Source organism: Tenrec ecaudatus, chromosome 9 (genome assembly GCF_050624435.1).
Source record: "Tenrec ecaudatus isolate mTenEca1 chromosome 9, mTenEca1.hap1, whole genome shotgun sequence".
Lineage (NCBI taxonomy): Eukaryota > Metazoa > Chordata > Mammalia > Afrosoricida > Tenrecidae > Tenrec > Tenrec ecaudatus.
Genome location: NC_134538.1, coordinates 1776114 through 1788212, shown reverse-complemented (window position 1 = coordinate 1788212; position 12099 = coordinate 1776114).

Below are 12099 nucleotides of genomic sequence, written 5' to 3'. Positions count from 1 at the left end.
GGCTGGAGGTTCAAACCTAGTCAGGGGTACCACTGAAGAACAGCTTCACAGGCTGGTTCCAAGTGAAGACAGCCAAGGAACCCCTGCTTGGCACAAGACGAGGGCACTTCAAAAAGTTCACAGGGAAGACAGAATGGAAAGAGGATGGAATTTTCCCACAAACTTCCTGAAGCCCAAAGACTTCCTATCCCAAGTCACCATGAGTTGGAAACGAACTCAAGAGCAACTGCTTGGTTGTTTTTGTTTGTGGCATGTTCCAAGACCCCTTGCACCAAGGAGAAAACTGAGCACCTGGTCCCCTCACTGGTAAGTGGCACCCCAGACACTAGGTCTCAAAAGCCCTCACGCAACCACCTTGCCAAGTCACCCTCTGCTCCTCACTCACCGAAGGAGCCGTCTACCCGGCCCAGCCCTATGCTGGCTCCGGAGGCCCTGCACCTGTCTCCATAACCTCCGGACACTACACCCAGTGCCACTGGGCGAGTCACAAAGCCCCACCACGGGGCTATCCCCCCCCCCCACCGCCCAGGGTGACACCCTAGTCCATAACCACGGGTAGACCTGTTTCTCCCCAGGACGCAGCGTCCACCGCAGCACCACAGAGGTGAGTCTTGGGCCCAGCATCCCAACGTGCCAGGGATGACCAATCCCCTGAGAATCCAACCCGAAGCTCGCCCTTGGAGACACCCTCCCAAAATAGGCAGAGAGGGTCAGGAACACCCAGGCAAACAGCTGACCCACAAAACCCCGACTGTGCTCAGAGCTTTCCCCACCTCAGCCTTTCTATTTTTATCAAGAGAGTGAGAGAAGGGGGTGGGGCTGCCAGGCAGGGCCACGCCACTGTTTGGGGCTGAACTGTGAAAAGGTGCATGGTGTGCTGCCGGGAAGGCGGAGCAGTGCAAGGAATTTCGGAGACTTTCAAACCTGGCGGGGTGAATAGGTGCTTTGTGTTCTGACTTTTGACTTTGGAAAAGCTGTGTCTCTAACCAAGGGCTGCAGAGGGGCCGGGGATGGGGAGAAAAACATGGATGGACCGGGAGACCCAGCTCACGTGGGCACAAAGGATAGAAAGCTCGTGGTCAGACCGGAGACCTGGTGGGGGTCCCCCTGCCTCTTCTGGTCACCTTCTTTTGATTTCTCGCCCAAGTCATCCCATAAACCCATCAAGAACTCTATCTCGACAGCGGTCGGTGTAAGATATGAAAACAATCATTTATCAAGGGAGTGAGGTGGGCAGGGAGAGGAACTGATACCAAGGGCTCCAATAGAAAGTAAAGGTTTAGAAAATAATGATGGGGACATATGTGCAAATATGCTCGATACAATTGTATGGATTGTTGTAAGAGCGCCCAATAAAATGATCTTAAAAAGTATATTAATGAATTAAATAATGACAATAACTCTATCTCCCAATTAAGTCTGGTGAACGAGGACTTCTCTGGCCCCCTCAGTCTTCCCGGAGAACCCCACTCCAGTCAAACCATTCTCTAGTCTGCACGTGCCCCCTGGCCCCTCTTGATCACTGACTTTTCATGGGCTTTCATGTTCTCATCCAGGAGAAACCGTGAGGTGGCTGTGTCTCGCCATTGCCTCCATCTGGGTCTATGCTCTTCTGGAAGCAGGGTTTCCATCTCTCTAATTCCCCCCTGACGAGCTCTGTGAGGGCTTCCAAGACTGCCGTTGTTGGCGGGGGTAGAAAGCCCAGTCTGTCTCCCGAGGAGCTGCTGGTGGTTTCGAACTGCTGTCCTTACAGATCAGAGCCCAACTCAGAACCGCTGCACCATCAGGGCCCCGCCTTTATCCAGACACCATGCCAGAATGGCCGTTAGAGCGCCCTCTAGGGCCTCAGCTGGGGTTCGTTCTAAATCTTTGTGATTGAGGAGTGAAAGGGCAAATCAGGGCTGTAAGGTCGCTGGGGGTAAGGTATCCCAGGACGGTCCTTGGTCCCCTTCAAGAATGAGCAAGGACGTGGTCATGATGGAAAAATAAATGATTCCGTGCATCTTTCCTGGCCTGTTTCTCCCCCCTGCAGCTACCCGGTCCCTTAAAACATCTTCATGATAAAGCCCTGCGGTCGTGCTGGGTCCTTGGAGAAAATCTACCGAGAGCAGCCTTTGGGGATCCCCGAATAGTCGTTACCACTTGCTGAGTTGACCTCTCTCCTTGAATTTCACTGCCCAGCAGGTCCCCTCAGCAGTCCCTGTTTGGAATGGGCCATTTTTCTGGTTTTGCTTTTTCAGGGCACCCTAATGAGCAAGTAAGTTACTGAAAGAACTTGTCTGCGGCCATCCACCGACGGCAGGGACCTGTTTGAGCAGCATTTATCTGAAATGCACCCATGGGGGAGGGAGGGGGAGGGAAAAAAGAAAAATGAGCTGATTCCAGGAACCCAAGCGGAGGGTGAATTTTGAGAATGATGAGGGCAACGAATGTATAAGGGTGCTTTGCTCAATTGATGTATGCATGGTTTGTGATAAGAGTTGTATGAGCTCAATATAATGATTTAAAATAAAGAGTTCAAGCAAACAAAGCAGAAAATAATAAAAGCTAGAACAAATCTAAAATGAGTCAAAAGGAAAAAAAATTAAAAAGGAAAGAAATGCACCCCTGCTTGCGAGTAGCGGTGCCCTTTTACTTACCCTCTCACATACACATTCGCTTGTGACGGCTTTGTTTTTGTTGGTGGCGGTGGTCCAGCCGGCTCCCACTCAGGGCAGCCCCAGATACAATCAAACAAAGCCCTGCCCGATCCTGCTCCCATTCGCCATGCGCGCAAGTAAGTTTAGCGACGGCCTCAGAAAAATCCGCAGGGAGTCGCTGTGAGTCAGTCAGCAGTCACGCCGTGGCAGTGAGGTTGGGTTTGTAGAGGATGAAAATCGGTCACTTGATTTAACCCAAAGACCAGTTATCGAGTGACGCCCACCTTGTGGCGGAAGGGCTGATGTCTCTAAAGCAGACTGCCAGGCCTTTCCTCTGAGACACCTCTGGGTGGACCTGAACAGCCAGCCTTTCTGTCCCTAGCCAGGTGCTTAAGCATGCGTGACACCCAGGGAGTCCCATCGCTTCACACTTGCCCATATTCCTCTTTCTCCAGCAACTCCTCCTGGGAATCCGTTTCCTTTGGGTGTGTCAGCATCTCTGGCGTCTCCCTCCGGGTTCCTGGCTCTCCGTCTGCTTCTCTTTGCATCCTGACATCTCTGTCTCCTGTCCATCGCTTTTCCTGCTACCTTCTGCTTGCTTCTTTCATGAGTGACGGCCTGCAGTTCGAGTTTGAGTATCGGCATGTATGGAGCCGAGCCGAGTGCATCCATCCTTATGTTAAAGCCAGATGGTTGAATCTCAGTTTCCCAGCTCGCCAGCCCCACATTTCTCCCTGCCTGCTGACCGCCTCCCCTGACTCTGAAAGTCCAACCGGTGTAGCATGGTGCTGTAGTCTAGTCTTCTCAAGGAAGACTTCTGGGGCCTGCCACCGCTGCAGCAGCAGCAGCAGGTCCTGGCAACCGAGTCTGCATTCCTGGATGGGCAACATTCAGCTGGGCTGGGCACTGCAGCTCCTCTGGGGGCAGACACTCGCCCTGCAGGCTGAGTGCAAGAAGCCGGCCTTCCCAGGGAGTACACGTGGGAGATCACAGCGGAGATCGGCAGAGTGTTGTCCCCAGGAGGAGATTCCGACTAGAATGAGCACAGGGGGACCTCTAGCAAGCTCTTTTTTTCCTCAGAGTGGCTGGTGGTTTCGAACTGCTAGTCTTGAGGTTAGCAGCCCAACACATAACCACTATGCCACCAGGGACTCAACCAATAGGTGCTATTATTTTTTTTTGTTGGTTTCTTCTTACTGCTGTGGAGTCGGTTGGCCTGGGTTGGATCAGTGATTCTACTACTTCGCAAATCTCTAAACTTGAGCGGCATACGAAACATCTCTGTCCTGCGTTTCTTCGGCACTGAAATGGAGCTAATGAGAGGCTCTCCCGTATAGACTCATTTGAGGTTTCATGAAGTGCTTAGCACAGGGTCTGGCACATAGCAAGTGCTCAGCGAATGCCACAACGGTGATGGAGAGGCTGTGCCAGCACACTGAGGGGCTGGCATTCTCTTTTTGTGAATTTCAGATGTCAAGGTTAGACAGAGTGTCCTCCGGCATATGAGGTACACACAGGAGAAGTTCCGCTATGTCCTGTAGAGTCACTATGAATCTGAATCGACACCATGGTATTGCATTTGGTTTTTGGATTTAAAGATCGAAAGAACAACAAGCAAATGTAACAGAAGATTACCCAGTTAAATACTGGTTTTCTCCCTTACACGAGGGGGTACACAAAAAAATGGAAATTATCTTTCAGAGCGATGTCTTTAAAAAATTTTTTTAACAGAACAACCTTATCACCTTCAAAGTACTCTCCAGTCCACTTAATACATTTATCAAATCTGTGATTCCATTCTTGGAAACAATTAAAAAACCCATTGGAGTGGATGTCTGATAGCATCTCCCTCATTTTTTTCTTCATGTCTTTCAAGTCTTCAAATCACTGTCCTTTCAACTCCCTCTGCATTAGTGGAAACAAAAAGAAGTCTCACGGAGTGAGGTCAGGTGAGTAAGGTGTGTGGGGCAAGAGAGGCATGCTGGGTTTTGCCCAAAACTGGCACCCTGAGATGACTGTGTGAGCAGGTACATTGTTGGGGTGGCAAAAACCACTCCCCTGTCTGCCACATCGCACACTGTTACTCAATCTTTTCAGAACCTTAAATAGAAAGCTTGGTTAACAGTCTGACCTGGGGGAATAAACTCCCAAAGCACTGAGAGTCGACAGTTTCATTCATTCAGGAAGTTGATGAATGTCCATTATGAGGTTTGTCATGAATCGACAGTTCACATTTTTTAAATGGTTGTGTCTAATCTTTATTTATGTTGTAAGATCATTCATTGGGGGCTCTTACAGCTCTTATAACAATCCATACATCAATTATATCAAGCATATTTGTACATATGGTGCCATCATCATTTTCTAAACATGTACTTTCTATTTGAGCCCTTGGTATCCGTTCCTTTTTTCTCCCTCCCTCCCCCACTCCCACCCTCATGACCCTTTGATAAATTATGAATTATTGTTGTGTTCATATCTTACCCTGACTGCTGTCTCCCTTCACCCATGTTTCTGTTGTTCATCCCCCTTGTAGGGGGAGAGGGATTTACACATCGGTCACTGCAACCGGTTCCCCGTTCCCCTCTCTTCCCCCTCCTTCTCCTTAGCCTCCTGGTATCACTACTCCCATTTCTGTTCCTGAGGGGTCTGTCTGACCTGGACTTCATGAGTTGAGAGCTCTTACCTGTACCAGTGTACATGCTCCAGTTTAGCCAGAACTGGGGTCATGATAGTAGGGGGTGAGGAAGCCTCAAGGAACCAGAGGAATATTGTGTGTTTCATCAGTGCTTTACTGTGCCCGGGTTGACTCATCCCTTCCTTGTGACCCTTCTGTGAGGGGATGTCCTATTGTCTACAGGTTGGTTTGGGGGTCTCTGCTCTGAGCCCCCTTTCTCAACAGTATGGATTTTGGGGGAATATTTGTTTGTTTGGGGTCTTCTGATGCCTGTTACCTAATCCCGTTGAGACCTCATGACCGCACAGGCTGGTGTGCTTCTTCCAGGTGGGATTTTGCTTCTCTGCTACATGGTTGTTTGTTTAACTTCAAGCCTTTAAGACCGCAGACATAATATCTTTTAATAGCAGGGCACCATCAGCTTTCTTCACCACATTTGCTCATGTACTCATATTGTCTTCGGCGATCTTGTCTGGAGGGTAAGTATCACGGAATGCCAGGTTGTTAGAACAAAGTGCTCTTGTGTTGAGGGAGGGCTTGAGCAGCGGCCCAAAGTTCATCCACTTCCTCACTGTATTGCCATATAAATATATGTACATAGGCCAATACCTCTATTTTATTAATTAATAAATTTACATACGTACACGCCTATGTTTATACCTCTATCCATAGCTTTGCTTCCGAGATGGTTCCTCTCTCTCTCTCTCTCTCTATCCAATGTTTTGTTTGTTTCATTATTGTTATTTTGCCTGCCTATATAACACAGTCTTGGGAAGCAAGCCTGAGGAGGAAACAGCAGGACCGGCGGTTCTAGAGAGACAGCCACCTTTTTCGAAACAAGAAACTCCATCGCTCTGCCCTTGTAAGCTGTATTCAACATCGCGACCGTTTCTGCGTCATTTTCCCCAAGCAAACAAAATTTCACAACTGCACGCTGTTCTCTTAAATCAGCCATCACAAAAAGCGAGGTTTAAGCAAAACTACTTTTACCACAAAAAAAAAAAAATTCACTGTGACCAGAGAGAGAACCTTCCCAGGCAATGCCACTGGGTGCAGTAGCTCAGCACTAGCTAGCTCAATGCTCACCTAGTGGGAAAGCACTGCTCTGCCCAGCCAATTCCAGGAGTTTGGGGGTACCCCCCATATGATACATTCTCTCCCTGACTTAGGCTGGATTCTCTAGAGGAGCAAAATCAGGGAAGTGTATAAATAAATACTTAGAGATTTATTTCAAGGAAATGGCTCATGCAGAAGCAGGCAAGTCCCACACCCATGTGGCCGGAGGCTTCTCCTGACCCATGTGGTAGCAGAGTCTCATGAACCCAAATCTGCAGGTCAGGTGGTAGGCCATGCTGGCTCACATCCCAAGAACTAGGGGCCAGAGGATGGTGAGGATGACGTGGGAAGGAGAGTGAGCTTTGTAGTGGGTACTGGCCACAGCTCCTTCAGTTGACCGTTCACATCGGATCTATAATGCAGGATGATTTCACAATATCTATCAAACCACTGGGAGAACCATGGCCGGGCCACGTTACACAGAACCTTAGCCATCACACGGCCTTAACGAAGTGTTCAAAACCAAATGGAACACCATGTGAGGGGAATAAAACGTGTGTGAATGGCTGAAAGTGAAACTGATGATCTAGTCTATTAGCCTTGGCCCAACTCACAATACAAAGTTAAAACATAAAAAGAAAATGTCAAAGTAGCTATTTCCCAGTCCTGTAAGGGCAAATGAGTGCCCAGTGCTGTGGGGGGAAGTCGTACCTCTATCTGAACAGATCGTTTTTATGCTGTGGAGTCACTGTCTCTATAGGTAGAATTTCATCTTCAGCAAGTGTTGCTCAGATAACCTCTAGGGGCTTTTTGTAAGTGTGCATTTTGTTCCCAAATCAGGGCGTGTGAACCCCTGGGGCAGGGAAAAGGCCTTTTGGAATAATCCAATATTTATCATGGAAAGAAAGTGAAGATGCCACGCCGATGTGATGAGGGCTGGCACAACCCAAGAGCCCGAGTCAACAGTCGATGCCGGCTCCTAGCGCCCCCACTGGGGCGCAGCACAACTTGCTCACTGGGCTTCCAGGCTGAAAGCGTTACAGCAGCACCTCTCACGTGCTCTCCCGCAGAGGCGCTGGTGGGTTCAAGCACCCGCACTTGGGCTAGCAACCAACCGCTCCACCCCTGTGTCAGCCAGGCCTCCAAAAACAACCAGATGCGAAAGGGTTAATGTTGGATGACTACCCCGCTCCTTTGTGAAATATTTAGAATACACAAATGCATAGAGACTAGTGGTTAAGTGTTCAGCTGCTTGCCACAAGGTCAGCGGTTCAAAGCCAGCAGCTGTTCTGGGAGGAAGATGTGGTAGTCGGCTTCTAAGATTGCAGTCTCTGATACCCTGTGAGGCCACTCTACTTGAGCCAAGACGGCTGCGGTGGGGTGGAATCACCTTGAGGGCAGTAGTGTTGGTTTGGGCTTCAGGGGCTGAGTGCAGGGGTGAATGGAGCGTTATTGCTTCAGGGGAACTGAGCTTCTGTCTGTTATGGTTGTAGATGTAACTCACTCACGATTTGGCAGTTACATAGTCTGGTGTCAAGTTGAGAGGATTAAAAGTGAAGAGGTGGAGTCTAGCCTGTCAATCAGGTCATAGCTTGATGACCTCATTTGGAGGCACTAAAGAGATAAACAGCTTGTTGGGTGGCGTGACACACACTATGAGAGAGAAATTCTTGTTGACAAACCACATGGAGACAGGCTGATGGCAGTCAGAGCCTCGGAGCTGAAGGGACTACGTGGAGATCCCTGCCAGCACTGAGATGCTTCCACCACCACTGGATCCATAGACTTTCCACCCACTGGCCTGTGATCTTCCTGTATTCAGCGTCATTGCAGGTGCTGCGTGAGTCTGAAGAGGAATTTATAGACTGATACTTGATAGATGGGCTAATATCGGACTTATGGGCCTAGGTTGGGCTGGGCTGCTTTCTTAATGTACAATTGCTCTTGTATATCAAGTTGTTTCTTATATACATGAGTATCTATGCATTTATTTCTCTAGTCTACCCGGACTGACACACGGGGCAACCCATGTAACAGAGTACAACTGCCCCATAGAATTCTTGGTTTTACATATATACCTTTACCTTTATATATTTGATGACTACTTTTTAAAAGAAGAAATTCACTGTAAGTTCATTTATGAAGAGTAATTTGTTATGTTTTCAGTGAAACGTGACACAGACGATTAGGTTCCCCCTTAGTAATCTTTATATAAATTGTTCCCTGACATTGGTTAGGACTTTCACAATGTGCCAGCCTTCTCGTTGTTTCCATACTGTTTGCGTCTGTTTTCATTGGTAAAGCACTGAATCAAAGGTCGGAAAGGAAAAAACGAAGACAAAGCTTCCGTTGGATGAAGGAAAGCCAAGAGCCGGCTCGGGTCTGGGGTGGGAGGCAGTCTCTGGGGACTCTGGAGAGAACCGGAGCAGGCTCCCAGGAGACCCCACAGCTCCAGTTTATGATTTCAGGGCTTCGAAGCATAAACTCGCTTTCCTCTCCTGGTACCCCAGAGCTGCTTGGAACACGTTGACGATGATGATGGTGATGATGATGATGATGATGACGATGATGATGTTGATGATGATGATATAAACTAACACCTTAACACCCAACTCGGCATCTCTCACGGGGCACAGTAGCCTCAATGACAGAAACACGAGTGAGGGTGAGTCAAGTGCTTCCCTTCATGTTCTTTTTTATACGCCGTAGGGTTTTATTGAGCTTGAGATCCTGTTATGACTTCACAAGATTTCTGTGCTTAATGGTTGTGTGTGTGTGTGTGTGTGTGTGTGTGTGTCCTGCCGTTCCTGTGTTTAAGGTGACCCAGCACTTTCCAAGCAGGCCCGGCAGAGACTTGAAGGGTTTTGTTAACTTGCTGCCATGGATTTTATTATTAGCTATTTCCCTTCCAGTGTGTCACTCGTCCAGTGTTAAGGTAATAAAACAGCGCTTTTCAAAAGTTCCACTAGTTCTCGGAAGACTCCACCCCCACCCCACCCCTGGGCCACGACACTAACACTAAGGCTCCTCTGGATCCTATTTCTATGGCCCTTTGCTTTCCAAAAAGATGACGAGCTTCTTGACACACATTACATGCCGTGGTCATCATTGGCACAGCTCGACGAGGTGGGTGCGCTGACCTGCTTTTATGAATTCACAAAGCAGCACCCAGAAGAGAGAGCGCAAGCGCGGGACCAGCAAATGGCACGGGGGAGTGAGGGGGGAAGGAGAGAGGAGAAAACAGCCCTTTGCTACCACGTGGGCCAGACGGCTGGCTAGGGGCTGGCATTTCGTATCTCCTTTCAAGTCACAGAACCACTTCATAAGGCGGCACCAGTTCACAGGTGCGAAAACCAAGACTCGGCGGAAGTGAAGCTGCGTGTCCATGTCCCCGTGCCCGGACTGGTTTCTCTCTAATGCTGTTGGGCATGCACGTGCGTGAATCTCTCCTCTCCTAAGTGTATTGTGTTGCTCAAGGTCGACAGGCAGTGTTCCCATGATGGTCAGCTGGCTTGAACTGTCCACGAGGGTCTATGTCGAACACCACTCTGAAAGGCCATCTTCCCTGCCCGTACCAGTAGAAAGCGAACGTGCTGATGGTGGGAGGGTTGTCTTAGCTACGTCTGCCCTGCTCAGACCCTAGCTGGACTTGGACCTCTAGTCCTGGGAGCGATGTTTCCAGAGGGACACCCACAAACAAGTGTTTCCAGAGAGCGAAGAGTCCAGAAGCGATTGCCCTTGGGGAGCAGCTGGAGGCCTAGGGGCTGAGGCTCAGCCGTGCAGAGAGAGGCGGACCAGTGACACACAAACCCACTTGATGGCTGTCGTGCAGAAGCTGGGAGAGACCAGGTGATCCCAGAGAGATCTGACTCCTTGCTCAAGAGGGGATATTGGCTTCGGAGAAGTCCTGCGAGTACCTTGCCTCCTTGGCATGAGCAAGGCACCTATCTGTGTCCCCGTGTAAAGGAGAGACGGCTGCGTTTCATGGGGATGAGTAAGGTAGATGGGGAAGACCATCTTCACGGTCAGTTTAACAGGGTGGAGTTGCCAGCTGCCCTGGTGTCCTCTAATGATCCTCATGGCTTTGGTACACACACCCCTGCCACACTAGCTCAGGCTGGCTTTGTATGACCAATAGCACACGACCGTGTGTGACTTCCAAGCTCTGACATAGAAAACCTGGTGGCTTCGACTTGGACTCTCCTATCATTCACAGTGGCAGAAACCCACCACCAGGTCAGGAGGAAACACAAGTCACTCCAGAGACGGAGGCCCACTTGGAGAATAACTGAGGCCCTTGACCAACAGCCGGGACTGGTCCACCAAGCCCATGAGCGATCCTCTAGCCAAAGCTGCCTCTAGCTACAGCTGACAGCTGACTGCGATCTCATGAGCGACTCCAAGCCAGAACCAGCTAGTGCAGTAACTCCCCAATCCCTGCCCATAGAAACTGGGAGAGCCAGTGAATGATTTCTGTCGTCTTAAGCCACTAAGTTTTGTGGTGACTTTTGACAAGGCCATAACTGGTGTATGAAGCCATGCCATCCCAGGAGGACTATCTCTAGTGCATTACTCTGGAAATCAACCAGGGGCTCAACCCCAACCAGCAATTTCATGAATAACTTAAATGGAGACACAGAGGCTGCACACCAGTTAACTCAGCAGACGCTCTGCTGCTAACAAGCACCTAGAATGACAGAATCGGGGTCCGAGGTGGCCCAGCAGGTTGGAGGGATGGGTTAAATGTATTGTGGCAATGTTTAAGTAGGAGAAAGGAAAAGTCTCACAGGGGGTTGGAAAAACCTTTAAAATCATAGGAGAGATCAAGCTGACTGGTCAGGCAGGGAACGGTGGAACCCGCAAGAGGATAGCCCTTGGTCACCCTTCAGGTCTGGAAATGAACTCAGCCCGGAGCTCAATGTTGAGCCCGACAGTCGACAGACAGGTCTAGAAGGGGAGCACTGGCTAGGGCAGAAGGAACACCTGAGCCTCATCACCCACTAGAGAAGAAAGGGTCGACCTGGACGCAAGGGCAAAGGTGCAAAGGGCTGGGGAAGAAGGAGGGAGGGAGCAAGAAGCACAGGGAGGAAGGGTGGCAAGGGACGCTCCATTGAGGGAACTGCAGTCAGTGAGTGGATACAAAATGTGTAGGAACCGTCGGGTGTAAAACTAATCCTCTGCCCTATACACCTTTACCCAGTTCACAATTAAATTTTTTTAAAAAGCAAAAACAACGCTCATGGAAATTTTTTAATGCAAAAAACCACAAAGTGGAATTTTCCCACAAGCTTTCTGAAGCCCCTTGGTGTGCTCAGTTCTTTGAAAAGCCACTGTTGACACGGACACAAGGAACCCTGACCCTGCTCAAAATAAACTGAGGGACAGGTAGAGGTTAACAGAGTGAGACAGACACGGAGTGGAGGGTGCCCAGCCCCAAAGAAGAAGACGGCTCCAACCCCACCCCACCCCCACCCCACCCCTGACCTGATTTCAAATACAGAAAGATGGACCGCGTGGCAGGAAGGCTAGGGAACGGAGCCAGTGGGGGAAGTGGTGATGAGTCTGTCTTGTTCACCACTGACTCCACAAGGGTTTCTATAGGAGCTCCCACAGGCTGGGGCTGCCATAGGAGGGGCCTTCGAAAAGTTCCTGGACAAATGTGCTAGAACCATGGGAAAAATGGGATGTGGCCTCAGGAAGGGGTCACCCTGATGGACATGTCTGAGC